We start from the raw sequence: 6,000 nt of genomic DNA on the forward strand, positions 1-6,000 counted from the left end.
ATCTGACGCTTTGAATGCAGTTCTTAAGAGATTTTTTTGCACGTGCGGAAAAGGTCTAAATCTCATTAGTGATAACGCTACTGACTTTGTTGGTACAAACTCTGAAATTTAAACGCCTTCTAAAATTCTGCTTTATGTTCTAACCACGAAGTTTCGAAATATTTAGCCAATGAATGAATCAAATAGCCAGTTTATCCCTCCTCGATCCCCTTCGTTTGGGGGTCTTTGGTAAAGTGGAATTAAGAATTTCAAGTATCATTTAAAAAAGAACAATTGGCTTTACTAAGCTTACTCTTGAGGAATTTCTTCATTGACCGTCCAGATAGTACACTTTGTAATGATTTTGATGTGAGAACACCTGGCCACTTTCTAATGGGTCAACCTATAAATGCTATTCCCGAGCCAAATTTTGTTGATAATAAAGATAATTTGCTTGATAGGGGGAGAAAGGTTCAGAAAATGGTCCCAGTGTATCTGGAAAAAGTGGCAAAATTATTAGACGCTCTATAAGATTCTACGTAATATATTAATTAGCAGGTGATACTATACAGCTATTCTAACCAATTTCGCTCAAATTTTGTATTTTAACATGTAAAATAAAATTCTTTAAAGTGATACAGAAAACTGTACACCTTGCAATTTAAAATTTTTTCAAGCATTATTTATAAAAAAATAATAAATATTTTCTGAAAGTTATTTTTTTTATGGAATTATCTTTGACTAAACGAATTTTATAATGCACATACATTTCTCTTGAAGAAAGTTAATTTACTTAGGTAAGATAATTTTTCGGATATAAACAGTTAATGTTTAGTTGCTTGTTATTGAAAAGCATTTTTTGCTTCTATATTCTTCTTATTTTTGAAATAATAGGATCAAATAAAGTTTTGCAAAAGAAACATTTCAGTCATCTCTGTATAAATATGTTATTTCAATAACACGAGTGAAACAAATTATAATAACAAAATTTTCGTCTTATTCATTTCAAAACAAATTTTCTGAAACCACTGTAAAAGTTCAGGATACTTGTTTCTTCATTAAGTATCAACCAAGCGATAATTTACCACTGCCTTTTTTTTAAACTTTTACATTTCGGCAAAAATATATTTAAAATATCAAATAATATCTATAGTCTATCACTTGAGATGAAAAAGAAGCATTTTGACGCATTATAGTTAGTTGCAAAATTTTATAAATTTATACGTGCTATTGATCACCAAACTCTAATGTTAAATCGAAATCGCCTTTTTTTTTTGTATCTTTAAATAGTACAATTTTTAAATAATTTACTTCAAATTTTGACGCAGTATTCGCAATAAATATAGTTATTGTTGCACATAAAGCTTTTTTAAATTGGATTAACTGATTTTGAGTTATCCACGAATATGCAACTTATTTTATGATGCTTTTTAATTTTTTCAAAACGCCGCCATCTTGTGACAAAAATATTTTTTAAAAAAAAGAGAGAAATTCGTACGGGCAACATAATCTATATTCATTTAGTTTTAAAAGAAATCAAAAACTATTTAAATTTGGGTATCCTGGGACACAAGCAGAAAAATCCCCAGGATGCAAAGCTCCAGGACCGCCGAAGTTCAATAATATTAAAAAGATTGCATCAGATGTTGCTTTTTTTACCATTTAATTAGAATCTGTATGTGAACTGCTGATTTACAGAGCTTATACTGTAGTCGTAAATTAAAACAGTTTTTATAAAAAGGAAATTTCTATATTTGAATTGGTCCCGCAGTGGACTGATCGTTAAGACACGGTTCCCAACAGATCACCAAAGTCAGGCATCACTAACTGCGGTCAGTGTGCGGGTGGGTAACCACTTGGATCAGACTGCGTAGGGACCGAGGGTGTGCGGTATGGGTACTCGTTAAACTGTTCTACCGTAAAGTGCTCGACTTCGCGTGCAGGTCGTTGGGCTACCCCCTCGTGCAGATTATCAAAATTGTGATGGCTTGTCTTCGGATCACCTTCAGGGATGCTTCCCAGACCGTCGCCAATAGCCCATTGCAGGGCTCGAAAAAACTCAGAAATTTTACCCGTCCCCGAGGACGTCTTGTCCAACAACGTACCCGTCCTCCTTTGAAACTAACCCATAGCTTCTAAATAAATAAAAATATAATTTTCTCTTATTTATTACTAACATTTATATAAATTGCACAATGAATTAGTAGTTACAAGGATTACATTATACAGTAATAAATGAAATACTAAGTTACTAATAGTAATCTAGTATTTCTTTTATGAAATAATTTAAATGATAAAGGTCAAGTTATCTGGAATGTCAATTTATCCGAGGGCACTGCATTTTTTAAATGAATCAAATATGACGCTTGCCAGTTCCACAATCAAGCCAATGATTTTTAGAGGTTTCTGCACGGAAATATGAAGGGGGTTATCCATTTAGGTAGATGTTTATAATTGCTTTTAACGCTTCTTGTTTAAGAACAGTAAATAATGTGTTTTTTTGTAAGTTCATTGCAGAAAAGCCTATTTCAACCGCTGCAGTACTCCCAGACAGAGAAAACATCAATTCCACCAGGCGCTGTATGTTGCTGTATTGCGGGTCATTTTGATGCATTAGGTCTTTATAAATAGCTTGGGCTAGGAGGGCTGAAGTTTTCTGGTGTTTAACGATCTTATGCATCTTAAATTTTAATGACACCCATTAAAATTTTAGATATATTCCAACAAAAAGTGAAAATGTATCAGGAACATTAACGGGAAAAGGGCCGTCCGCGCGGACGTCGGATTCGAGAAATTCGTTGTCTGCAGGGAATTTTTGACCGCCGAGGACAGGTAGTTTTTCGAGCCCTGGCTCATTGTGCAGCTCTAGTGCGACGTAAATTAACAACAACTACATTTGAATTGCCTTGTATCCCTGACGTATTTCAACGCAATATTTATTTGTTATTTCCAAAAGAATGATTAATTGAAAATATTATATTTCATATCGTTTAGCAAATTTAAGTTTTCCGCATAATAATTGAAATGAGGTAACAGCTCAGAGAAATTTAGGTAACCACTGTTATTATGAGGATACTAATTATGGAACGAAATCACACGATCTGAAAAATGCCAGTGGAAGAATTTTTAAGCCGTTATTATTTCAATATGTGATCACATTACATTTCATTTTGTATATGATCTAACACAACGTCTCAAAAACTACTAAATAAAATTATAGAATCTAAAAAATTAATAATTTCAGTTTTAACTTGAGTTAATTATTTCAACTAGCTCGTTATTTTTTAAGAATTTGAATCTCTTCTATAATTTAGATAGAATGCATGAATAAATTTATTAAAAAACTTTTGCTTATTTGGTTGCTTAAGTTTTAAAATTTTTACATAATTCTAGATAATGATTTATAATTATTCAAAAAAAAAAGCTAATTAATAAATGAAACAAAAATACTTGTTATAAGAAATAAAGATTACAAGAATAAATTATAACTATTTCATCATTTGTTAAAAATATTTTAATTCTTTTTTTTAGTTTCTATTTACGTTATTTGACTAAATAATATTATTTAACAGAACCTATAGGGCCGGGATAGCCTGGTCGGTATGACGCTGGGCCCATGTCCGAGAGTTCATGGATTCAAACCCAGCCAGCAGAAGACTCCCCGTGTAGTAAAATGGTGACTGATGCACGTTAAATCTGTCGAGTCGCAAAGTCCTCCATGTTCCTATAACAAATCAAATACATCTGGGGGTACTGAATTGGAGATTGATCGTTCTCTGATTCAGGTGAAAATTACGATCTGTGAATGGATGTATGAATGGGATCGTCCTATAAACGGGCGTGACGTATGGGTGTGGCAGAAGTCGAATTCTTGGCCATATATGGTGCCACTGGAAAACAAGAACAATAGTACCCTTAATAGGCGTACGTCGACAACAACTGAACTTATGAGCTTCTTTTTAAGTGTCAGAATTTTGACAAGTCATATAATCAGTTTCTATATCTTGTATCAATAATTTATATGCAAACCTTCTCAAATGCAAAACGTTCAATCAGTATCAATTCAATATGTAACTTATTAATCGTTAAATCATTGATCGCACTGTTTTTTTTAAGATAATACGCATTCTAAAAATATAATCAAGACTATCAAAATTTTTGAATTACTTCGAAAAAATCTCTTCTGTTTATGGCATTGGCCGTATTTCCGAAAATACTCCAACAGATAAATAAATAAAATAATTCCCGCTTTTTTTTGTCAATTCTAAAAGAGTTGTGTTATTACTGTTCTTATTCACTTTATTGCTCGTGACCGAGACCTTTTAAAGAAATTAAAAAACAAAAGAATCACCTCAAAAAATTGAGATATATTTTCTATCTCATTTATTCTTGTAATACTGAACAGTTAGTTTAAAAGTGGTTAGAAGGCATTTATTAAAAGTGTCTATTAACAAAACATTAAGCCATCAAAAATGCATCAATGAAATAAGCATTTTGATAAAAAAAAATATGCATATTTCATTCGACAAAACCATGAACTATTGCATAAAATACAAGGATTAGTCATTTACGTCGTACTATAGCTGCCCAATGGGCTATTGGCGACGGTCTGGGAAACATCCATGAGGATGATCCGAAGACATGCCATCACAATTTCGATCCTCTGCAAAGGGGATGGCTCCCCCGCTTCGGTAGCCCGACGACCTGCACGCGGAGCACTAATAACTATTGGGAATTATATATCAGTTGTAATTATTTAGCTTTTATGTTTTTAATTAAAATGATAATTAAAACGGGAAACTTAATTTTTAATATTTATAAATACAACAGAAACAATAAAATGAATTTTACAATGTCTTTTAATTAAAATATGCATATTTTATTTGATACAACCCTGATCTCTTGAATAAAATCTAAGGAAAATCTATTTATCAATCTATTTATAAGTTATTAAACTGAAATGGGATGTATATTTTTCGTTCAAGTGAAAGAAAACCTCTCAAATAAAGTGCTTTAAACACTCCATTCACTATGACAAATTTAAACGGAGACAGAGATATATTAGTATCCAGAAGTTCTTAAACGCACACAGTGAATGTAGTGCTTTTTTAATTTTATTTGTTATCTCAGAGTAAACATTTTAAAGGCGGATTAAAAAGTGAAGACGGGTAGCATAACTTTGGGAAGAACAGAAATTTATTTCAAGCAGGAGACAAGAAAATCCTTTCCGCGGTATTTGAAAAGAAACAAATCTTTGAGAATTCTAGATAAAAAGTATTAAATTTATGTTTTATTCAAAAACAAAATAATGTGTTTTTGTGTTAATAACCATACATCAAAATTTTAAAGCAGTTTTTTTTTTGTAATTTTATAACTAAGCAGAAAAATAGAATCAATACAGAGTCATAATACCGTTATCTTTAACATAATGTGGTATAACCTGAACCAGATATCATATTATTAGAGTCGAACCATAGTATCGTGTCATGAAGTTTTTAATAAGTATTATGTGGAGACGGGAGTAAGCAACATCAGGGCTAGTTCACTCCGCTCTTAGAGCTGAAGCTACGATTTCCCTCCTCATGACGTCACTGTGTCCACAGATCTCGGAGATCGCAAGCAAAGATATGATAACTTTGCATCTTTCTCTTTGTAAAAATAAGTTATACTTTTTCTGGTTATTAGCCCTCAAACTTTACGTAATTAACACATTATTTCCGTTCATAAACATAGTTAAAAAAAAATTTCTTGGTTATTATATTAAAAAAAAAATACCATTTTAAACTTATAAAAATGTTTTGCTAGTTGGTGAAAATGACACGATAAATATTTTATTTTAAAATGTTCAGTTTTAACTTTAACTATTAAGAAAAATGAAGGCATATATCGACACTTTTTTTATCTACATATTCTTTTATAACGATAAGTTAAGTTAAATTTAGAATCCCTGATTTTAAAATATGTCGTTAATGGCAATTTGTTCTTACTTAATCATTAGGAAACATCGACCTTAAACGCTAA

Source organism: Parasteatoda tepidariorum, chromosome 8 (assembly GCF_982258835.1).
Source record: "Parasteatoda tepidariorum strain Cologne lab strain chromosome 8, Ptep-v5.0, whole genome shotgun sequence".
In the NCBI taxonomy this organism is placed as follows: domain Eukaryota; kingdom Metazoa; phylum Arthropoda; class Arachnida; order Araneae; family Theridiidae; genus Parasteatoda; species Parasteatoda tepidariorum.